The sequence below is a fragment of the Chrysoperla carnea genome, chromosome 4 (assembly GCF_905475395.1).
Source record: "Chrysoperla carnea chromosome 4, inChrCarn1.1, whole genome shotgun sequence".
NCBI lineage: Eukaryota > Metazoa > Arthropoda > Insecta > Neuroptera > Chrysopidae > Chrysoperla > Chrysoperla carnea.
In genome coordinates, this window is record NC_058340.1 from 33,929,222 (window position 1) to 33,955,958 (window position 26,737).

Below are 26,737 nucleotides of genomic sequence, written 5' to 3' on the forward strand. Positions count from 1 at the left end.
CATCAGTATTAAAGTGGTTTTATACTACACCATTTTCTGAAAATTTTTGGAGATATTTCACTCAATGGTTAGTCGCCCTATTAGCTCAGTTGGTTAAGGCGTAACCAATTCCGTCCGCGGTATGCATAGGGTAGCGGTGTAGCGCATGGTATATGCATGAAGGAGGTGCACTCAGCCCCTGAAATTGAAACTTTTGAATAACTGTGTTTTTTATTTTTAAATAATTTACAGAATAAATATTTCAAATTTTTTAATTTGTAAATTGAAATTATGAACGTGGGTATAAAAGTATTATAAATAATTAAAAAAATTTTTTGACTAGGATGGCTTGCGAACCCAAAATTTTCGAATTACTGTGCAATAGTGATATCACTGATCCACCAGTCTGGTTGAATTTAGTTTGAAGTTTTAGGGTTAAGTTTCGATCACGGTTATTTATTCATTGAATAATGAATGGAAAAACGTTTTGTACAACCATTCAATAAAACTTTATATAACAAAGCTTCACTTATTTAATCAATTGAAATTTCTAGTCCTACCCATTTTTCAGGAGAACTAAGGAGTCTTGCTATATTTTAAAGTAAAAACCATCTTTAATCCATTAGGATATGGCTCCAACAGAATTTTAATTCTAACTGATCTATTAGAAAAGTACTATTGTAGATATGACTTAGAATTAACGATAGGTGTGGTTTTTTGTGGGTGTTTTTGAAAAAGTGAGAGGACAAATTCCATGAACTACACCTTAAATAAGGAGCTTACACAGTTTTTAGCGATGATTAGATTCACTGACGGGCATACTAATAATATTCATGTTTCATACTAAAAAATATGAGCAAGAAATTGTGTAGTGTAATACAGAATTTTATTTATGTGCTCAAAAAAGAAATTAGGACAAGTCAAAGAAAGGATATGTGAACAAAACAAAGCCATACCATCCATTCAATATAAACTAAAGTGTATGTAACGACGTGATCATACAATTTATTTATCTAGTACCTACTCTACTGTCATCTTCATATCGCTATTGTCGCCTTAGTTACTCAGGGATTTTTCATTTCTTAGAATTTTATAAAATATAAAATAATCTGGTGTGAACAGTAACACAACCTCTGTGTACAGGCAGGGACTTGTCTTTATTTGAAAAAATATAATTTTCTTTTGCAGCAAGTTGGTGGCAATAAACACGTTCTATGTTCCTTCACGGGCGGTGTTTCGAGGGAAAAAATTAAATTAAAAAAATATTCACAAATTTTTAGTTTTAAGTGTATTTGAGCTATGTTTTTGGTATTTGTTACTGGGACAAAGCGAAATTTTCTTCACAATTACATAAAAAAATTAGTAATTAAATAATGAAAAGCGCGGCTGCTTTTAATAAAATCTGAAAAGGGAAGGAACAAATTTGGTAGTTTTCAATAGCGATTTTAACAGCCGAGGCCCATTATTCGGAAGATTTGAGTCGGTTTAGATTTTATAGGCCTCGACTGTGAAAATCGCTATGTAAACTACTGAACTAGTTTCTTCCATTTCAGATTTTATTTAACGCAGCCTAATTTTTTATTTTTTTTATTATTTATTTTATTTTAGATTTTTTAGTGTCCCAGCAATAAAAAAAAATCTCTCATTATTCTATATTCATACTACAACCAATTTATTCTTCCTAATTAAATTAGAACATATAACATATATATTTTTGTAATTCCCTTTTTAATTTCCTTTATTTTGATACCTTACTCGATAGGTTTTGCTATTTTTTTTTATTAACGTATTACTATTTCGCTTCAAAAATACGCCATTTTGTTTTATATTTTCAAAAAGATAAAATCTAAGAACACTCGGGTTTTTGAGACAAATGTAATGATACCTTTAATGTTAAAATCTATTGAGTCGTTTGGAAGATACGAGATAATAAAGAAATGCACAAACAAGTGCATTTCTTCTTACAGAAGTAAAAATTGTAAAAAGACATAATAAAACAAAAAATTTAAAAATAAGTGCACTTATGTTTTCCTGACAAAATTTATGAAATTTATAAAGTCGTATATTTTCAATTTATTTATCTTCTTAGTAGTTCCTTTGAACTAACAAGAAGGAACTTTATAATTCTTTGAAATGGTCAGAGTATCAGACCAATCAATCGTTCCTTTTCCAGGCCCATGAAAAATAATTCACCCTCTACGAAATTTTCGAAGAAGATCTGAGTAATTAGCGTTTTTCCTCTGAATATTAAAAACAGATCCTCTATATGGCAGGATGTATTTGTACACCCTTCATTATTGCCATTTAGCGGATCTTTTTTTAATATTCAGAGGAAAAAGGCCTGGAATTATTAATTATTGTATGTTCGGATTTAATGATAATATGATAATGTTTATAATTTGTCTTATGTAGTTAGTTAAAAATTTTTATTAGTATTATTTAAAAAATATAATGCTTTAATGATTCTTTTTGCTCAGGGATACAAATAAATCCTGCCATCTAGAGGATCTTTTTTTTAATCTAGAGGATCTTATTTAGAGGAAAAAGGCTAATTAAGTCTTACAAGGAAAATTAGACAAAAACACATCGAATCTTCATTAAATGTATGGATACAAAAATATCAACTCTTTAAAAATGTCTTAATATTAGAACAACGTTTATAAATTACAAAATAAATATTTACTTATTTAAACAATATTACGTGTCACACTTACAAAATAGGGTTGTTATTCCCATTCTGATTATTGTACCACCATCCACCATTATAATAAAAATGATTATATGTACAAATTGCAAGAAAATGTTGAATAAAATACAACTCATTAAGCACTTGTTATATAATATATAAGTAAATTCAATGAATGAATAAATTTTAGTTTTGTATATTTGTGTATGAACATTAGACGTCTGTTAAGACAAAGGATAAATGTTGCCATTACTTGCTTGATATGGTTCAAGCTTGCTATTGCTTGTGCCTCCGTTTCGAAGTAAATGATAATGATGAAAGGTATGAGGTGAAAATTTAGATTTGATTATATTAGTACTACTCCGAAAAGAAAACATGTTGAAAAATCAAGGGTGCATGTATTTTATAAACATTAGTGCAGATTTATTGTAAAAAATTATTAACGTGTGTATAAGAAACTATTATAAATAACTAGCAGATACCCGCCCGCTTTGCTGGGCAATTTCTCTTTGAAAAACAAAGACTATCACGTTATAGCCTTCACTTGATCTCCCTTTTGTTCACAATTTTATGAATTCTAATTTTTTGGTGAATAACTCTAACTTGAAAATGAGGGTTTGCCAATGATACTCGCCTCGATATATTTCGATAAAACTCGGTATATAAGGTAATTTTGATCCAAAAAGACAAAAATCGGGTGCATTTGATGACTGATCGAATAGTTTTTAAGATATGGACTGAAATTGATTCAAATATAGCGATATCTCAGAAACTCTGCATCCAATCATTTAATCATCGTGATTTTTATACTTTTTGGATCGAAATTACCCCATCCACCGAGTTTCATTAAATTCCATAACAAAAATTTTTTACCATTTGCTCGATTTTTTCGAAAGGAAAAAATCGTAAAATTTTTTTTTATCTCCAATTTCGATAAAACTCAGTGTATAAGGTAATTTTGTTTTTCAGCAGATAAAAAATTGCAAAAGTTATAAAAATTCCACAATGAGTGCACGACAAATTAAGTTATCGCATGCAAACAATAATTTAAGTGTAAAAATTTGGTATGCATATGTGATGAGAAAAGAGAGAACTTAGCCTACATGATAGAAAACTTCTTAAGGCTGTTTTGAATTACTTTCATGAAAAGTTTCAACTTTTAACGCCCATCTACTAATATAGTTTAAGACACAAGAGACCATTATAAAACGAACGTTCAAGGTAGTAATATATAGTATAAACGCTAGAACATGTAACGGTAATGGAAGGAAAGTGTAATAATGTAAGGAAATTATATATATTATTGTAGGAGGTATATTTAATGGCATAGGTTTGTTATCCCTTTTTTATCTTGTTAAATGATTTAAATATTATTTTACTATTTCGTGTGGAGAGAGCATTTCTACATCAGTTAATTTTTTTAACCCCTGAAATAAAAATAGAGGTGTTATAAGTTTGACCGCTATGTGTGTGTACCTGTGTGTGTGTCTGTCTGTGGTATCGTAGCGCTTAAACGGATGAATCGATTTTAATTTTTTTGGTTTCATTTCAAAGGTAATTTAAAGAAGAGTGTTCTTAGCTATATTTCAAATGCGAGCTTAGGCTTTTGAACCCGAAAAAACTAGAAAATTGGCGATTATGACATATAATTTTAACATATAAATAATAATAATAATTACGATGGAAATGAATGGTCAAATAAACATGGCTCAATTCATTTCGAAAAGTGAAATGGTAAAGTAATTAGGTAATTCAAAAACAATAATTCAAAAGAACAAAGTCAACTCAAATATTTCAATTTCAAATATTTCCAAAAATTTGTCTCAAAAAATGATAGCTCTCTAAGTATTCTTTTCATTTCATCTGATGTCCTTGACCATCACTTTGATATTAATTTAAGGAGTGTTGTAAGTTTAAAGTGTTTATTTGTGCGTCTGTGTGTTTCTCAGTGACAACGGTTGAGCTTACTTGATTGAGAATATTTTATAGCTAAGTTTCCAAAAATCGGTTTACAAGGAATAAATCTCATTTATCGGGTTTTTTTAAAATTTTGTAAATTTCACTTGTTCAATATTAAATATTTTCCAAATTCAATGATTCTGATCTTATCGTGACTAATTTTTTTGAAGCGCAGCTAGTCAAAAACTTCTCATAAAACAAGAATTTTCAAAGGGATGAAAATATTGTACAAAATATTCATATATTAAATACTAATTCATTCAAAAATTATCTCATGCGTAAAATAACAATAAATGATAAATACTTTCCACTGTTTTGCGTTATTTTCGTTGTACTATTAGCAAACGAACAAGCCAAGTTAAACGGTTGGTGGTTGTTGCTATTGGCTGGCTGAAGTATGATGATTTATATGAATTAAGGTAGTTCACTTGTTATAGCCAAGTTTATAAAAACATGCTCTTATATTCGTGCCCTATTATTATTTATCGTTAATGTTATGTTTAAATTTTCTTGGCTTAAGGGGCGGGCGGTGGGTGTGCCCATCCGAAGCGCCACGTCAATTTAGCCACTTAATTTAGTCGATAAAATATATTATACTAGATTGATACCCGACAGCATCACATCAATTTTATTAAATGTAAAATAGTCATAATATCAGAGCTGCCATGATTTGTTTGACATTTCTATTTTAAATTTTTACATAATTCTTTAATTTATGATTTTTTGCAGTTCTTACAGAATTTTTTAAATAGATGGAGTAGATCTATGATCATCATTTTGAACCATAAATTAAAGATTTCTGTAAAATTGAAAAAATGGTAAAATGTCAAATTAAATTCAATTTTTTAATTTTTTTTTTAAATATACCTTTATAAATTATAGTTCATGTGTTATTCTGATATATCAGCTATATTACTGTATAGTTTCATTAAAAACCATTCGCTAGTTTTAGCGTGAAAGCGTAACAAACAAACAAACATGCTTACTTTCACATTTATAATAGATATGGATTAGTGATAATAATTATCGGCCCTGTTTTCTTGAATTTCTAAAGCGATTTCTCGAGTGAACTACCTTAATTAACCTTTTATACCACTTTACTAAAGAAATAACAGCATTTTAAAAATAAATTATTCTTCCATACTATGTTACTAAGTACTTTGTATAATTTGAACTTAAGAAAAAGTGAAAATGTTATAACATACACATAGGAATGATTAATTGTTTTATTTTTCTTTCCTATGAACTTTCATGTATATAACGGGTGTTGCGTTTATAGTCAAGCTCAAGCGAAACCTTAAAGCTCGTTGGACTCGGAATAAAAAGGTTTTTAAAACTTGAAGTTGACGTACAATGTCATTCAAAACTCCACTAAATTTAATAGCTGATAGAGAAATACTTCAAGTAAGAAAGGTAGTAATTCGTTATAGAAAAACTGTTCTTAATTTTTTTTGGAAATGTTTTTCAAAAACCAAATCATTTCAACAAAAATCTATCCATATTTATGAGAAAGTATTTTTACGCAGGGTGCGTTTTTTTGGCTTTTAAAGTAGATTCCTGGTACGGCATCATAGACGACAATCAGGGTCTAAAAATAAACAAGAAGCTGGATAAGAAGCTATTTTGAAGTAAAACTACCCCAAAAATCTCGGATAGTTATGTTGCCTAATACAACTGACATTTGACTTTTTTTGTGGAGAGGGAGGGATATACAAAAATTGGATCAATAGGATTTCTGACAACCACCGGAATATTAATCGAAAAGCCTGAACAAGATTCAATTAACAAATTGCGTGCCTGCTCTATTTGTCGCTAATCGTGTGCCAAGTTAAATTAAACACTCTGTTATTATAGTCTACGAATTTTCATAACCATGAATTTTGATTGTTTATTAAGGGAATCTTTTGTTCTCGAAGATTTTTCTTTCGTTTCGTAGAACGCTAAAATAATATGAGAAAAGGAGGTTTTTTATTGTTTGTTCGATTAATAATTTATCATCAAACACACATATTAGTAAATTTTGATAATGAAAAATATTTTTATCAAATAAAAGTCAAACTTTGAAAGTTTATGAGCTTTTTGTTTGTTTATGAATTGTAATTATTCAAATTATATTTTATTTCTTTATTATCTAATGGGTTTTCCATATGATTTATATTTTTTCAAAGGGAATAAACCTTAAATTAAAACTGAACCCATAACAGTTATATCACTCATCATGAAATGAATTTCATTGGAAAGCTACCTTTATACTGTATTATTTATAATTCAACTTAATTTTCGCTCTAAGATCACCGAGGCTGGATCTAAGCGTAATCTGCAAATCATATTTTCCAGTTCATCATCATTCAACCTTTTCGTGCCATGCGATCTAGGCACGATACCAAGCCAAAATATTTTAACACAAATGTCATTATGTTAACTTTCTTATGTACTCGGTATGGAAGCGATTGATATTATTTCTATGGCTCTTACTGTTTTATTCCCTTTTTAACTCCTGACTTAAAAGAGAGGTGCTAAAGGTGCCTGTGTATCTGAGTGTCTGTATGTGGCATCGTAGCTCCAAAAAGAATGAACCTATCTGGAGCCTATTTATTTGTTTGTATGAAACATAATTTTATCGAGAGTTTTCTAGATATGTTACAAGTGAGACTTTATGGTTTCGCGCCCGTAAACTAACTAGAAAAGAGGTGATGATCTTCAAACAGCAGAGCAGATTATCTTAAAATTTTGTTATAAACAGTCTCCAACGAATTACCTTTCAAAATTGGTCATCCGCTTAAGAGTTACAATGACCCCAAAATAATCGATTAGATCCGACTCTATGTCGGGGGTTTCTTTATTTATTGAAATTAATATTATTTATTATTACTTTATGTTTTTGTTGTTTACTTTTAATCATGCATACGATATTTATTTACATCACGGTCTCTTCGATTATCATTGATATTTTTAATATGATGCTTGTACAATGTAAACTAAACTGACAAAAATCTTGTCTAGTAATCTTAATTAAAGAGAATTGAAAAAATACACTCGAACCCGGACTTCTTGGATTCATGTCAAGCGCCCTACCATTACGTATTTTTCCTTAGAAAAACATTCTTTATAATTACAAGTAAAATTTATTTGTTTTTCAAATTCGAAACATGTTATTCTTCTCAGTAACTGAATTTCTTAAAGCACACAATTTCTTGACGGTTATGAAATAATGTTGACTATTACCATCAGACTTCTCGCATTTGGGTATTTTATTAAAATAAACTGATGTCAAAAAAATCATCCTGATTTGGAAAGCCTTCTAAAAAATAGATTTATTTTCTTCTCTACTGTAATTAAGTACGAGATGATAGTATAACAAGGAGATTATATATTTTCCATAAAGTTTTAAATCACGTTTGTACGTCAGAGTTTGTTAATCTATATGACGTTACAATAACGTTAAGAAGAACACATGCACTACATATATACATCTAACATAAATATATGCACATATTATTCCTACCATGTGATTTTCAAGTATTAGTCATTGCAAGAAGGGAAATGTAAATTTAGAATCGAACGTATAGAACACATACATGAGCGATGAGCATACCATACACATTGCATTCATACAATATAGTAGGTATTATTTGACGATCTTTCGTCAAAGTGATTAAATATTGTCGGTTCTATAGTTACAGAACAGAAAACATGTTGAAAAATTATGGTTATCCCTCTTCAAGCAGCTTTTAATATGTGTTGTGTAGGAAGCAAGAAAATATCTTAGTAAAAAATACTCTTTAAGGGACAATCTTTTATTTACAAGAAAATAGAAAATAATTTTATCTATAAGTCACTCATACCCGACTATTTGAAAAACTTGAGGCGTTCAATTTAAAATATCAAAAATGAATTGGAACGCCTCATATACTCCACGTGCGTAACTATTTTTCGATTCATTCTTGATATTTAGCGCCTCAAGCTTTTACAAATAGTCGGGTAGTGACTCATAGATAAAATTATTTTTAACTTTTTATTACAATAAAAACTTGTCTCTTAAAATGTATTTTTTATTAACATTTTTAATTTAAGACTAAAAAAAATTTTTATATATCAAACATGGTGGAAGCGATGGGATAATCATGACACCACAACGTTACCATGCATTGTCATCCAAACTAAATGTCCATTCAAACTTGCAGCTGAATCTGAAATCGGGAAATGGATCAAAATTTGACTTGCATGATTTGATTACAGGCAGACAACGCGACAGGTGAAACTAAATAAAAGTATCTGTTTCTCAAAATGGGGAGTTACAGACTATTAGCGTGTTTGGTAGAAAATTCAGAATATAAAATGTCAAGAAATGCAGGGAAAAAAGCTTGATATTTGACATAACAGCCGTTGTTTACATTCGTACGTTAATGTTGCTCTTATTCCACTTGTATTGTAAATCGTAATTTCTTACCTTTGAGCACCATTTATGCCAATAAGAAACTGAAAATGCTTAATAAATCACATATGTGTTAGCTATTTTATTTAAAAAAATGATTCCAAAATTTGTCGAAGATTTGATGTAAGAGCAAAGATTTTTAATTAATACTTTGTCTGACCCTAAACTATATAAAAATCATTACACTACTTATCGGTTCTGCTTCAGTTTTGAAACGTTTATCGATAGTTTAAACACCATCAAGATCCAATTTGCGAAGCAAAATTGATAAAAAAGAAGTTAAATCGTTAAACAATAAAGTAATCGTGATTGAGAATTCTCGTACTAATTATAGAAATAGTACGTTTTAAATGTTCGTAGGAAAATGAGACTCTTTTGGTCCTTCCCGGTAACGTTATGGCTGATCTAACAATTTCAGTAAGTTAAACAAAACTTTGGTTGGTTAATTGGTAAAATCTTGTCGGTGGTTTTGTACAACACAGAAGGCATTGCATAAGAAAATTCAAGCGAATGACATAAATCAGTTGCTCGTAGGTTGGTAGCTCGTAGATTTTGAAATATCAATATTTGTAAAATCAATTTTATATACTATATATAATGACTCTCTCTGACTGCTCTTCGTTGGGTGCAGAACAGAGCTATGGGGTAAGAAACTTCACACTATTAAAGATAATTTCCGTTTATTTAAAAATATAGGCAATATTCTAATAATGAGAGCTGTGGAAAAAACAAGTTAGTTCACTAAAGACAGTTATAGTGCAGTTTAATGTTGAATTATTATTAAATAATTTAGATGTTAATATATTTGGAATATTGTAAATTGACTTTGAGGAGGAATTAATGTATCTATTTACAATAAACAGTAATATATATTGAAGTTTTCCAAGAATTCATTCAGTGTTTTTTGTTATAACGCTAAAGAGAACTTACATTAATTTTTTGACTTGTCACAAATTCATATATAAATGAAAGAATAATTCATCTAAAATATATTTAAGTAATTATTTTTTTAAATAATAATTCCAATTATTAATTATTAATTAAAAAGTAGTTATATTTTTGAATAAATAAAATGGAAGTGACGTATTAACCTCCGTTGAGGCTGTGAGCAAATAGGTTTCTATGGAAATTTGCGTTCCAAAAAATTCTTAAAAATCTGATTTAAATGGACACTAAAAATCAAAGATAATGATATATTATTTGAATTAAATAAATAAGATTATGAACTTGATGCTCAATTCGACTCTGCACTCAACGAAAAGCAGCAGTTACCAAGTGATATGATTTTGATGTGATGTGATGTAGTTACACAACTAATGCACTTATAATTTAATAAACATTTAAGTAAAATCAACATTATTTTGTTGAATAAATATGATAATAATAATAATATAACTAAAAGGTAAATTGCTTTTGATAATTTGTTTTTCAATTTCAATTTTACAATCGAAAAACTATTTATTCAACTATTTATATCGTCTTATCATTGATATTTTTTTTTTAGATCGATGGTTACGTTCTTAACGCAATTGATTGGAAAATTGAAATACCAAACTGATTTCAGGCTGCTCGGATCTCAAGTCGATAATTATAGTCTCGATTATTATCCGAACTTTTGTTGTCTCCAGTAATAGGCTGTCAATCGACTTCAATTTTAAACCCCCGAACTAAAAAAAGGATGTTATAAGTTTGATTGCTATGTATGCGTGTCTGCCTGTCTGTGGCATCATAGCGCCTAAACGTATGAATTGATTTGGTTTTGTTTGAAAGGTAATTTAATGGAGAGTGTTCTTAGCTATGTTTCTTGAGCGAATTTAGGGTTTCGTACCCGAAAAAACTAAAATTGCGATCATCTTCTAAATCGGCTCAGTTTGAAAAAGGCTTTACGGAAACAGGCAATTTAATGGAGAGTGTTCTTAGATATGTTTCAGATGAGAGTTTAGAATTCCCTACTTGAAAATCTTGACGGAGGTTTTTGAAATTTTGTAAATTTCACTTGTTGATAAAAAAATGCCCATAGCAAGACCCTACCTTAAGAAAATAACAATTTTTTTTAGTGTTGGAACTCCAGACACATCATAAATACCTATTTTTATTATTATTTTTATAGACCACAGACATATTAAATAGAGTTTTTATATCATGCTTGTAACAAATGCTTAAATTATATTCTATTTATTTTTCTATGAAAAAAATTAATAGTCTTACATAAAATAATTGAATTACGTTTGCACTATCTGCATTTTAACAACTGTCTCAATTAAAACAGAAAGACTGAAAATGATTTCACAACAATTTATTATTAACTAGCTTGATATCCGCCCGCTTCACTGGGCTTAAAAGTCAAAACCACCGCTTTATAGCTTCTACATCTTTTGATCTGACTTATTCTCCTTCCATAACACTTGAAGAGATTGTTGTACGCAGATAAAATATGTGTACAGTTTTCAATTTTTTAAATTGTAAAACAGTCATAATTCATTGAGTATATGGGAAAAGGTGGCCAGGAATTGTTAGACATTTACTATTTTAAATTCTTACAGGAATCTTTAATTTATGGTTCAAAATGATGATCATATATCTGGCCCTATAATCATCATTTTGAACCATAAATTAAAGATTTCTGTAAAAATTTAAAGAAAATATACTTAAATATACTTATACGAAGAATGTGACAAAAAAATTATATTTATTTTTAAAATCAAACATTGTCTATGGAAATTTTTTTCTATAATTTGAAGATATAGGGCCATTTTTTGAAATTAAAATTACGTATTTCCTTTTTATATTAGAACTAAATGTTTCGTAATATCAAACTAAGGTTCAATTTACACAGTTTATTATATAGAATTTTATATTTTTCTTTATTTGTGAAAATAATATGCGCTTTTAATGAGGTAAAAATAAAATTACTCATATTAATTTTCATAAAATATGAAAAAGAATTATGTAAATAGTGGATTTTATGAACTAGAAAGCAATTAAAAAAGTACCATTAATAGCTCCGGTTGAAGTGTAAATACCATCATTTTATAGGTTATGTTTTAATTTTTATTTGTTAAGAACTATTCGAATAGAAACTAAATACCTGCTAATTAAAATAATTATATATGTTTTCACTCAAGTTACAAATTTTCCTAGAAGACAAGTCATCGGTTTTCCATTAATTGTTTTCAATTTAATAAAACTTACTTTGTCAATTAAATGTTTTAAAGATGTTTACATTCAATTATCATAAAGGCCTCTGCATTTTCTTCACTTAATGGTAGTCGAGCACTTAGTACCTTATCAACTGGCCTGAACGATATATTTTTAAGTCAGTTTCCTGGATTTAAATTTTTCAAATGGGCTTTCTAAGATAATCTCTCAGTCAAAATTAGTAACGTTATTTATCCGAAAAACAAAATAGAGAGAAATGAAAAGAAATTTTAAAATTTTGGAACAGATTCCAAACAGTAAACCGAATTCTTAAAGCTATAACTGCGGTTTTATAAAATATTTCGGAAATATGAAAGATGCCTGTAATTGATTTTGAATTAAGTTGTTTATTTCATTTCATAATTTCAAATTTCTAAAATTGGATACAAACGACACAGTAGATAAAACTTTATACGAACAATACGAAAAATTATTTAAAAAAACTCTTAAGATATAAAATGATTTTGAAAGTTCTATGAAAAGAAAAGAAAGTATTAAGGCAAAACAAAATACGATTATATACCCCAACTACAAGATAAAAATAAAATTTTCTTTTTCTATATTTTTTAAAGTTTGTCAACATAAGCAAAAATCATGAAAATGTAATAAAAATGTTTTAAAAACAAAATTATATGTATGTGAGAAACACAAATACTGTGTTTTTAAACAAAAATATATCTCATTCTCAACATTTTACATTATTCGGAAAGTTGTCTATCTAATGCGTATATCAACATCGTTAAATACGGATTGATTGCTTATAAAAAAAAGTGTTTTTTTCGGTATACCCAGGTAAGGAATGAGTTAAGCTTAACGATAGAATCAAAATTGGCCTATCATTGGGAGCCACGTCACAACTTAATATAATGAATCAAATCTTGGTGTGCCAATTTTATTCAACTCTCGACCTGTACTAATAAATCAAGTATTGGTTTGCACTAAGCTAGGTCCAAGTTTTAAGTATAATAAACTAAGATAAGAATAAATGTTCCTTTCTTTTTTTTTTTTGTGTGCAAAGCAGAAAATATAATTTCCCTTCAGAAAACCTGATTAATATATGAACACTGTTACCAGATGTTTATCGTTTTCCAATGATAGATGAGTAAATTGGTTAATATATCTGTTTGAATAAATGAAAACGTATTTTTCGATATGTCAGCTACACATAAACCTCGGATATTTTCCACCATTATGATTTCCATGATTTCCATACAATCAGCCCCTATCAAAGCGGAAGTGAACAAATTGAACACTTTCGGCTGTCATCATCTATTTTGTTAGTATAGGTATTTGAAGATTATGTTTACATACTAAGAAGACAGATATTAATTACTTTTCCTAGGGTTCATAAAAATGTATTTCAAATACATTACCAAAAATTGAAGCCATGGATAGTATCTGGTGTACCAATTGCGGTCCACACGAACTACTTTCCGGCATAATAAATAGTTATAAAAACCGAGTCAAAACGACAAAATGTTATGAACTTCTTTTCGGATCATTCTGCTATTAATAACAATTCAATCGACACGTAAATGAAGTCGATATTATTTTTTTATTGGCGCGATATCGTTCACAAAAAAAATGACCTAGAACTACACACAAACACATACACACACTTCTCCTCCAAATTGGTGACAATGCCATGTCCTGACCACGAAACGGAAAGATATGTTGAAAATTTCGATTTCAAAAATAGGACAATAACTTACCATACTGGGACGTTATTAACAAATTAAAAAATATAACTAAAGATTTGCTATAAGATTGGAGTTAAAATTTTTAAATTCCGCTTGTGTAAACTATGAATTGGATATAATAGATCATTTTTTATTTACCTTGATATAATAATTCATTCAAAGTATTTTAGCTAACACACGCATTTAAAAAAACATTTCAATTTTTATCAGATAATTTTTAGAAAAGTTTAATGTTTTTTTATAATTTATTTTATTATGTCAATTAAAAAAAAAAAAAAAAAAAAAAAAAATACAAAAAGAAATAAGTATTATTTCTAATAATAAATTTAAATAATTATTGAAAGTAAACAAATTTTATCAATAACAAAAACAATTAATAAACAAACCGTTAATATGTCTGAATTAAGGATACATAATGATACCATTTATATATGAAAAATATCAAGGTATAGTAAGTTTAGTCCCAAGTTTGTAATGCTTAAATATATTGATGCTACAAACAAAAATTTGCTATAGGTTTTCATAAAATCAAATAATGAATGCATTTACGCTTTCTGTCTGTTTGTCCGTCTATTCGTCTCTGAACACGATACCTTAAAAACGAAAAGAGATATCTAGCTGAAATGTGCGAGTTAAGGGCTCCGTATCCGAAACAACTAGAATTGATATGATGATCTAAAAACGGCAGAGTAGATTTGCTTGAAAGCTAGCTAAGTACTCAATAGATCAAATAACTTGTCAAACAAACAAAGAATCAAAATCCGAACATGCGCTTTGAATCCATGATGCCACAAACTAATCGAACAGACCAGATTTTATGTCGGAGTCTCTTTAAATTATTTATTCAATATTTTTGCTTTGATTTTTTTCATACACACACACAATGAACACTTAGACCATCGAGTCCGTTGTGATACCGTAATTGGGTTGGCCCATCCCCGGCCACTACTCCATGAACCATTTGGAGCTGTTTAAGAACAGCAGGAGGGCTTTGACGACGACTGACTTTAGGTCGAAGAGGTCGTCAAAGAGAGGCTGGCTCTAGTAAGGCCAGAAGGCTTACTAAAGCCTCACTAGAGCTCTAGTAAGGCTCTCCTCCTCGTCACCACTGTGACAGCTGCTGCAGTAGTCGTGATACACTGCCAGGCCTAAGCGTTCAGCATGCTTGCCGCCCAGCCAGTGTCCTGTGATAGCCGCAACAACTTTGCGAACAGAGACCCTTGGAAGTGATATGAGAACTTCGGAACGCCTGCGATTGTACTCAGACCATATCTGTCTTGTAGTACTACAAGTACGTTCTTCCCTCCATCTAAGATTGGCCTTTTTCATAATATCCTCTTTCAGGAGTAACTAGCAGTTCGCAAATGGAACTCCCGGGTATTTATTGATGCTTGTGTCCAGCAGCATTGTGCTATTTTTGACAAGCTCGCCCCGGCTTCACAATTTCCTGGAATGTCCCTGTGTCCCGATACCCATATCAGGTACACACACACAATAGGAATGAACCTTTTTCATGAATCCTTTTGAGTGAATGTTAATTACAAAGCATATAATAATGATATTCTAGCTAAATGAACACAACACAAAACAGAAAACAGCAATTTGTATATTTAGAATTGAATTTACACTCACAAATAATAAACTCTTCTCCCAATTATAAGCAAACCACACATTAAACATTGATTGTTGTTTGGTTGTTTTGTTGGTTTGTTTGTTTATCACAACAAATAAACAAATAAATGTTATAATATTATGTAAACAACGTTAACGGAGGAACATTTATAGAGATTATTACAAATACAGGAAGTGTTAAAAAGTATGGGTATTTTATTTGGTTTGGTTTATAAATATCGACAGTCAGGGTGATAAGGATTTTATAAAGGGGATAATGATTTAATTTTTTTTATCACTTCAGGTGATGAATTATCACTTCTCGGACAGAAAAGTGAAGTTGGTTTTTGAAAATCTTTAGAAGTGTACAAAAACAAGTCTGTGAATGGTATAACCGTAACATATAAAACTCTGTTCAAGAAAGAGTCGGTCAAAAATCTTTGAATGCCTATAATTTGTTTTTTAATCAATTTTAATTTAACTTTCAAGTTTTGTTATGGCCTAATTGTATATTTTTATGCTTAATGTGGCAAATTCGATATCAGTAATCTACCCAATAATTGTGATACGAGAGACCAATGTTAAAAAGTCACATTTGTAAACATATTTACTTTTACATTTAAAACATATTATAGTAGTAATCAAAACACCCCAGTTTATAAAAGACTTCGGTTTCTAACTGTGACCACGACCCTCAAATACATAACAATGAGACCCAAACGGAAAGAAAAAAAAGTATGGAAACAGCTTGTTTCTATAATTTACCACTACAAGCTAGAAATCGTGAAGGAATCTTAGTTCATACTGTCATATTTCTGATTTTTCTTAATAAGTATTTTGGTAATGTTCTCAAACTTATTCTTTTTCTGTAAAAATTCCAGTATTATGTATCTAGAAAAAGACGTTTTTACGGCTATAAGTGTATTAAGAAATGATCATTACTTAAACGTTATCTACCATTGGATGAAGTCCTACTGATATAACTTAAGCCGCCCAGTATAATTGAACTTGAAAAGTAATTTATTTGCTAGAACAGTTTAATGTTTTGAATTGGTTTAAGTTAGTAAAGTTGTAAACTTAACGATTAAACTTTAATTTCGGACATTTACAAATTTAGAGCGAGGCGTAAGTGTATATATACTATAATAGTTTCGGTATTACTTAGTTGTTGACATATTTTAGATATTTCGCTTTATAAACAATCTGAATACACTGTATACATGGTATTTCACTTATTTTATTTTTTTTAGATTATTTGTATAATAGGGTATACCACTATTTTTGAAAAATTACTTCAAAATGTTGATTTTGCTAATAAAAGCCAACAAAAATTTATTTCGGAAAACGCTTTCATGCCAAAAATTTAAATTAAATTTTAAACCTTTTTTAAACTGTCAAAAACGCGTGCATCCAATTTGATGACGTAATAAGGGTATCACTATACGAAATAACACAAATAAGTTTGACAGATATAATCATATACATCTGAATATAATATAAATATAAATACTTATTATCTATGCATATATTATACCCAGCTGTCTACACTGAACTAACTGATGGTCTATGACTCATACCGCTATGGTATCACAGCAGGGCTTACCCTCGTTTTAGGTCACGTGATGTACAGTTTAAAAATTACGTATTTTAATAATAATATTTTAAAAGAAAAATGTACTTTTATGATTCGAAATCAGAATATTTAAGTATAGTTTTACATAAATTTTAACTTTTATCAAATTTCATTTATTTTTGACTAACGATAATACCCTATTCTCAACAAGACCCGTTCATTTCACATAAACTTTTCTAGTATTTCAAAATTTTGTTTTCTCAATTTCTTTGAATACAAGTCTTAACTTGTTATACCCAAAGGTTTGACTTGACATGTTTTTTATTTTATTTTTCCAACATATTTCTTTTCGGTACTTTGATCACTTAGAATCGAATTTCACCTCACTTTGTACTATAATGATAAACAACATATTAATCATTTTATTACTGTTTATAATTCTGATAACAGACAAGTATGTTGATTCTCTAGTGTGGGTGTGGGTCACAAAAACACAGTAATATAATATATTAATGTATATGTCGCAGATGGATTGCCAAATCAGCTGTTTTGCATAACTGTTAGTTGCTTCACATAAAATTACATAAAACTTTTGCATTTATCAATGGAGCAGGTAAACGAATAGAAGATATGTAACACATTCAAAATGACATGTGGTGCAAGTAACAAGTTTTGAACGTTAAAATACAAACCAAAAGACATCGAAAATTACAAACAATTGTGATTATTAAAAAATAGTACTCATTCTAAGCTCAATTAATATCATTCACTGACCAAACGGACATAGAAATAGACTATGGCCGCTAAAGGGATACTCAAAAGTAAAAAGTTTACTCTAAAAGTTAAAAAAAGTTTATAATTTATGTGGTCTGACTTACGGAAGTCACACATGGGTACTGACCCAAAAAAAAAAAAAAATTGATAACATGTCAGAGGTCAATGGAAAGAAGTATGATAGACGTACCGATAAAAGATCAAAGTAGAGCAGAAAGCCCACAACAAGAGTGGATGATATAATAAAGAAAGTAAGCGAATTGAAATGGATAGACATAGGACATATGACAAGCGAGAGCAGGATAAAATGGACAAATATCATCACAGAATGGCAACCACAAAATGGCAAACGAAGAAGAGGCAGACAAATAAAAAAGGTTGTTAGATGATTGAAAAATTGGAGATTTGACTTGGGCGCGAAAAGCTGGAAATAAAAAGGAATGGGAAGAATGGGAAGAGACCTATGAGTTACAGATCACGAAATAACTGATTGGGTAATCTATCAGCGACATATACATCAGATATGTGTTCTATGTCATTAAGTCATTAAACGATTTTCCAACTCTTTTATGGTAGAAAAATATATGTAATTCTAAAAGTTTTATTATACATGCTTAAATGTTATTTACATGGAAAAATTATTTTCAATTTGGGTCGGTTCAAAATTTATCTTAACAAAAAAATGGGTTAATTATTTTTGTTGATAAGAGCATTTGGTTGGTTATAAATGCATAAAACTAACTGTACCCCGGAACTTCTTACCCGAATTCTCATTTTGATCTTTGTGTCCAAGATAAATTAAACTTAATTAATAATTAATACAATATTTTTTCATGCAGGTATTTCACATACAATACAGTTTTATCTTTCACCAGAAATCGATACAAATAGGATCAGCTTTCCAATTCTTACTTTAAGGCGATACTTTTTATTTTAATTGAATGCTTTTCAATTGCATTGAAAAAATTTTCTGTTTTTAACTATAAAACCAAATTGAAACAATTTGAAAGGTACAACACACAGGGTAGACGTTTCAATCAAACATTCGCCTGTTTCCTTCGAAAGTAAAGAAAAAATTAAAAATTAGCGTAATTATTGAGAAAATCACTAATGACCTTAAGAAGTCAGTATAGCAGTCTTAACATGTAGCTTTAGATCTTAAAAAAAAAACAGCAGTGGTTTATGGAATAACCAGTCATCTATTTCTTCAAAGCCGTCTAAGACCCAGTTTGAATATGTTATCGTATTTTTATTTTAAGGCATTTTGATACCAAAAAAATAATAATAATCAAAAAAATTTGAAATTTTATACGTTCTTTGTGAAAAAGTTATATCGATTTTTTAAACAGTTTTTGATAAACGTAACTATCAAACCCAGTGTTTTTAACAAAAAAAAAGTTTTTCCTTTTTTTCAACAGTTCATTATTTTGGTATGATTTTAAAGCTTATAACTTCACTAAGATTAGTTTATGTAAATGATAAAAAATTTTTAGAAGCACTTATTGACTAAAAACCAAACATTTATTACGACTTCTTTATATACCTATACCACCCTGTAAAAAGGCCTGTTTGTAATATTTAATTTCTCGTAGACCTTACAGAAAATCGTCTTGGAATTCATACAGAAGGCGTATTAAATACTCATTAATTGACACATAAAATTACAATTTTTTGGTAACACTTTCGTTTTTGTTTTGAAACGCCTTAAGCCACAGGTTGTGATATGGTAAATACAATTCGCAAATAATAATCACGACCACAAATTGATAAAGTTGATTCTTTTATTAAAAATGAAAATCTAAAGTTAAATCGAATTCTTAGAAAAATAAAGAAAAAAACTCGTTGTAAACAGACGTTTTCTATGAAAAACTTGAATAATTTCTACGTATATATAACGTTTGTTTTAATATTAAGCAATAACTAAACATAAAATTAACATATAAATGAAACTACTACTTTCCCCCAAAAATATATCAAACAGAACAGTTTTTTCCCCGTGAACAAAGTATTTTTTTAAACGAATATATTTTACAAACAAAACACAGGTAATTTTTCTTATGTATATCATAATAAACAAAAAACCAAATGTGAAAAAGAATTTGCTTACTATGTAAATACAAATTATAACAAAATTTCTACTAATTAAAAATTAAATCTGTTATAAAAAAAAAACCATTTAAACAAAATAAAACAACCCTCTTATTCATATTTAGGATGGTTTATATATTATATATTTCCCTAACATATGAGCTATTTTGATCCGTAAAAAAAGCGTATTGTGGATATGAGGCTAGTTATACATGCATTTGTAAGGTTTATAACCGAAAACAATCAGAAGCCAATAAACCACTATTGTAAAAATGACTTAGTTTTATTTTAGTTCGACCCTTGAGCCAACAAACACTAAATTTGAAAAAAAAAACTCTCCCTAATCCAACCATATTGGTTAATACTCGTCGATCGACACCTTTACGAAGGCGATATCATTTATCGTTCGCGCGATATGACAACAAGAAAAATGGCTACGGACGTACGAACGTATACGTTCACCTACCTTTTACTACTCTACACTCACATACTTCTTCTCAAAATTGGTGTTAAACAAATGTCCTAACCACGAAACGTAAAGATATGTTGAAAATTTCGATCTCGAAAATCGGACCTTATTGTAATAATAACTTCCTGTACAGGGAAGTTAAAAAATGTATATACTCAAGAAGAAAATTAATTAGGACAGTTTATATTTTTCACCACTGGCATATGACTCGGGCCTCCATCAAATATAAATTAACGAAAGTATTTTTCTTGTTTTGCGATTATTTCTGCATCACCCTGTATAAAAGCATTATTGTTTTCATAGTTTTTATTTATAATATGTAAATTTAATTATTAGTAGGTACGGTGTATACAGAGGCTAGGTGTTTATATACACTTAGCCTCTGTATAGAGGTTATAAACTTACTGTGTCGGTGCAAAAACTTTGAAACTAATAAAGGTTTTTGAAGAATTCCAAAAATTTTTGTTCGTAAGTTATAATTTTTCAAGGATATCGATTATTATAAATTTGCTACCAGAACCGTCGCTAAAGATGAATTACATAATAAGAATAGTCGGTATAGATGAAATATATTAAGAAAAATACTCAAGATTATCATTAAAATTTAATATAACTCACCCTTGGAAAAGCATTCTAAAAAATAGTCCAACATTCACAAAACTCACCTATAATAAATGTGAAAATCCATAAAAATAAACCAAAGGCTTATTGATGAATTCTTACAGATGTTATTCATAACGATAACATCTGTAAGAATTAATCCGTTTAAATTGAAAATTTTATACAAATTCCATACAAATACAATATTTATTTTTGAATTAGTAAAAAAAAATTAGAACACGATAATTTTATCTAGGCATTATGTGGTATTATTTCATTCACTTCATTGCTCAATATATTGGCCATACTCGCTGGAAAAGTATAAACCTTACGGATTGTTTCATGGGTGGTGCCTTACCACTTTTTTCTCTAGAAAAGCTGAAATAGACGACGGTGTATTTTTCTGGAGACCCTTTTTTTTTTCATTTTTAAATACAATTTACGTTTATAAAATAATTACTTTGTAAATTTTTCGTATTTTCGCGGTCTTTTTGACATACAGAATACGGCCCTAAATATCCGATTACTTTGTTTTTTCGTTCAAGATGATATTGGAATAACGCATTTTAATGATCACTTTTTCCTCGAAAATTTGAGCGCTGGTACACAGTACGTGATACAAGGCGTTTCCTGCAATGCTGGTATAGTATAGAGACAGATATTATACTGTCTATGTTAGCATAAGTAATGTTACAATATTTAATTGGTCTATCCACCAGAAAAAGTGTGATATCGCCAGTCAGTACTCATACTGTGTGAACTCGTCCGTCATAACTATTACTATTCCCTCCATTGTTCCAAATCAGTATAGGGTTCACAACGACACTGATATAGTGATATCCACAAAAAATTTCTAACCGTATTAAGTTTCAAAAGATCATGAAATATAAAGTTCGTAACATTTCTTTGCTCAAAGTAGTTAAATTCCATGATCATTTGGGTATGTACACTTTGAGTCTGTGCGCAAGCTTTAGTGTCACAAAATTGATACCCAATACAGTAGGGTTAAATACAAGATTTTTTTTCTTCTGCTAGCCTTGGGAATAGTTAGCAACATACTTCAATTCCAAAGAGCAGATGTTATTGTTTTTTGGCAAACTTTGCGCATCTGTATAGCCCCTCCAAATTGGCCAAGAATCTGTATGCTCGTTGAGAACGTGATAAGAGGGGATCCTTTGAAGATGTTGAAGAGCCCTCCCTTTATTTCAAGATCGAAATGTTATGGATTTTAGCGATTATTAAGCCTTTTAAATTTCTACAGTCCCACAAAACTTGAAAAAACAAAATTGCAATAAAATACATCTTATAGTAAGACGAACCTTATCAGGGGAAAACGGGACCCTAGCTGTCTTGCTCAAGAGTATTATATTTGTCGGTACCTCGTTTAATTCCGAGCGTTTTTGTTTGGGTAGTTCACTATTCGGCTACCATCCAAGAGTTTTGAATATATGCTGAAATAGTACTTAAGTTGTGAAGAGTGCTAGAAATATAAATTTTTTGCTATATCATTTTATTAGCATGTAACATGTAGATATTTTTATTATTGGATAATAAAAAAAATTTAATATCGGACATATTGATCGATATAATACATTAACTTTTATGCTTTCTATGTACTCTTAAACCGTGAGCCCATATTAGAGTGAAATTTTAATGACCATCATTTACTTATCATTTAAAGCATTGATAGAGGTAAGTTTGGTAATAAATGTAAATTATCACTTATTCGTGGCTAGTGTGTCGAATGTATAGAAATAGAGTTATTCGAGTTTCGTCTCATGATTATATTTTTCGACAGTTATCATTTCAGAAAAGTTATTGCCCACACAATGTACCATTAATAGCAGAAAGTTTGTAGGTGCTTAAAGAGATGATAAAAAGAATGCAATTATTCGAAACAATTGTTTAATACTTTCAACAGTCGCAAACCTCTGGCTATTTATTTTTAAATATTGCGTATGTATAGTCAATGACTTTTTTAAACAAAATAAAAACAAAATCGACATCGGAGATACAAATAAAGATTTTCTAAATAACGCTCTCGTTTTTTAATGGATAAGTTTTCTTAATCACAACTGACCCTAATCAATCCTCCAAATGGTAAACAAATAGAGATATATCAGAGAAATTGCTCTTCATTATGGACTCACGGTCTATCTTCAACAAGATAAACTTCATGTTTACTATTTTCTTTTTGCTACACTCAATGAAATTATTTACCTATACAAATAGAATTTATTATTTAAACTAGTTAAAACCCGTTGAAAAATTAATGATATTAGAAAGCAATCTTCATTTGTAAGTAAATTATCAAAGTTACTTTAATCTTAATGGGAAATGGGAGGAATTTTAAAGAATGATTATTGAAATATTTCTTCATGTTGTGAAAAAATACCCCAGTGTAAAATCTTTTAGCTTCGTTCGCATAAGTGCATGTCTGGCATTAGGAGGCGAATGAAGAAACCAGAATTTAATGTTCTATGGCTCTAAGGTTCGAACAGTCGAAGCCAAATATTAGACAACTTTTTCTCCTCTATTTATAATTCAAATTCTTTGTGACTTATGACTTATTTGTGACTGATGTGTCATATTACATAGTCTTTTTCAAAGAATTGAGGGAAGGGGTCTGAACTTGTTCATCTCTCGGGTGCGGATTTTCACTCTGTGCCCGTGCATAGGTACCAGATAATTAATTATTTTCATTAACATTCAAGTGTATAGTTTTTTTAATAAAATTAAAATTTTTGTTGGAGTTATTGAAAAAAATTCTGACTACACTGAGGACAGATGGAATCGAACAGATAGAATCGTTGTATATGTAGATAGTTTTAATGGTTTGCATTACACTAACGTATATACTACGTTAGTTATGAGTTAAAAGGTATTACATTTTTTTTCCGTGAAGAAATATAAAAGACTTATGACGAGCTCATGCTAGTCATAAAAATTAAACTCTCAAACCACTATTAAGAATTTTGAAAAAATATTGAAATACCAGTTTGAACTCAACTATCCGTTTAGTGGGAAACTGCTTTTAATTATGAAAAAACGTTAATGGACTTGATGAATACAGTAAAATGCTCCCAAAGGATAAAAGTTTTTCTTGAAACTGTTCCATTCTGATTAGCATTCTGATATTAACAGCATGCACGATCATATCATTAAAAGCATAAATTTTATGAACTCTACAATTGAACATCGCCTCGTAAAAAATGTATACCAGGAAAGCTCATAAAAAAGTTTTAAGTACAACAAGAATATTTATTTTTATGGGATATTTACGTGATTTTCACAACCAATACGAGATAATTACATAAGTTGGAGGAAGATACAAATAACGCGACTAATTGCTGGTATGTATGTTGATAAAACATAAAAATAAATTGACTATGCGTGCGCGGATGGTTGATGTAGGTTTTTTTAAAAGGTAGATGAACGAAAATTACAGTATGTGCGAAATTTTGACTTACATAAAGATCCATCGATTTGATTAGAAAAAATTGATTGCCATACCAGTATTATGCATATTGGTATGGCAGAATACAGTCTACAATTTTGGGCCCTACAGGAGTTTGTGCCATAAAACCAGCACTGCTCATTGCTGAGTTTTTCTGATAATCGATATACGAAAATGACTATAAGAATCGTTGAAATGGATTTGTTCTAAGCATATTTTCGTAAACTTATAAATTCGGCTAAAAAATATATGGTCACAAGTAGTTTTTTATGGGCAGGTAGGTACTTAATAAAAAAAACGTCAGCTTTAATAATCTTCTTAGATATGGAACACCTGCGATTTAATTAAATTTTGCATATCGTATGAGAAAATAATCTCTATTCAAATATTAAAAAGGGCAGACTGCATTCTACTTTCATTTTTTTGGTTAAAATTTCCCGATCAAATTTAGTTTAATTTATATCGTTACCTCAAAATGTGTTGTTTGACTTGACTCATTCGTAAGTTAACAGTTTGTGAAAAAGCTACAAGGTTATAAAAATTGGTATAAAATCGAAAATTATATGATTTGTTTTAGTACCCGCTATTTAGAAAATTTAGGCAAGCTTGATTATCAAGGAAATTAATTTTGTATGACCTCTCCATAAAGTTTTACGGTATATTAGTCAATAGCTTCCAACACATTACATGATAAAATAGCCAAAGTCTTCAAGGTGCTGTAGCGATTGATAAATGACGCTAAAAACCCATTTTTCAATTCTTTCGACAATAATGTTCTTGACGAATGGTGTTGGTGGCGACATTTTTTAACATATGCAGCAGGCAAAAACGAAAACACTGAAGAAAATCTTAACCAGATAAGAAATAGTTAAGTAGACTACTTTAGTTTAATGATTAAAATACTCCTATATATGGATGAAAAAAACCAAATGGATATATTGATCTCGATATTTTGAAATAGATACTCTAGATACATAATATCCTACGCTGGATATATATACTTTTTATGGCATTATTATCATCCTCCGTCCAAAATGAATATTTCTAAAAGAAAGTCGATAATTTAAACAAAATATCGATATTTGTCATCCCTACAAACAGAATGTTATAAGTTTGAAGTGCCTACTTAAGTATGTTAGTTATTCAACAAATAAGAGTTTAAGCAACGATTTACGAAAATCTTCCATTCAAAGCCAACAATGCAATAAAGCTGGGAAGAATCTACGATTTGAATGAACTAGTTCCTAGCACTTGTAAATTGTATCTCAATTTATGAATATTTTACAAAATCTTTATACTTTATATTCACATATTTATGAACTATACAAAATGGTGAAATTTATTTTAAACTACTTTCTTTTTACTGTAAAAGATTTGTCTAAAACGAGTTATTACTGTTAACACACGAACGCCTTCTTTCAAAAGGATTATAATGAATATAAAAAAACAAAAATATTTCTAAAGATGAGAAGATATTTAAGTAAAAAAAAAATTCTATATAAAGGAAGGTAAATATTATTACTACAAGGATTAAGTTGAGAGATTTATTTTTTGAAAATACACGATACAGAAATAATCTTGATATTTCGAAAATTATGAACGAGAGGTTAGGTTAGGTTAGGTTATATTGGCTGTCCACGAAGGACACACTTAGGCTATAGAGCCCATTGTGATACCATATATGTGTTTTAAAACCTTTCCGCTGATAATTTCATTTATCAGCTCCTTAATTTCAGAGGCTGAGTGCACCTCCTTCATGCATAAACCATGAACTATACCAGCCTATCACAACTATTAATGAAATTAATTTTTTTGCGACGGCGGGAATCGAACCAGCTACCCTAAGCATACGGCGGACGGAATTGATTACGCCTTAACCAACTGAGCTACTAGAGCGACAAGAGCTGCAAAAAATATTATTCCTTATTGAAATATAATCTTTGCTACAAATTTTGAATTAATTAGGTGCTCGCTTAAAAAAAACTACACACTCTCGTAGCTGGAAACCCGAATATGAACTAAAACTGTCGAAAGTGTAGAAAAAGAGGTGTTTTATCAGTGAACCCCAATTTTTTACAGTAACTTTAAATATGCTTAAAAGAAATTTTTCTACTGAACATCTTTCAAATATTTTTTATCAAAAAAATTATTTTTCACAATCACAAAATACTTTCATATTAAATTTTTTTTTTTAAATTAAAATTTGGC

The 26,737-nt window shown here is 29.4% G+C and overlaps 1 protein-coding gene across 1 annotated transcript in view; it reads right to left on the reverse strand.

The window, feature by feature from the left end:
- Positions 1-26,737, reverse strand: part of LOC123298691 (head-specific guanylate cyclase) — a 262,949-nt gene that overhangs the window by 218,120 nt on the left and 18,092 nt on the right. The window lies entirely within an intron of this gene.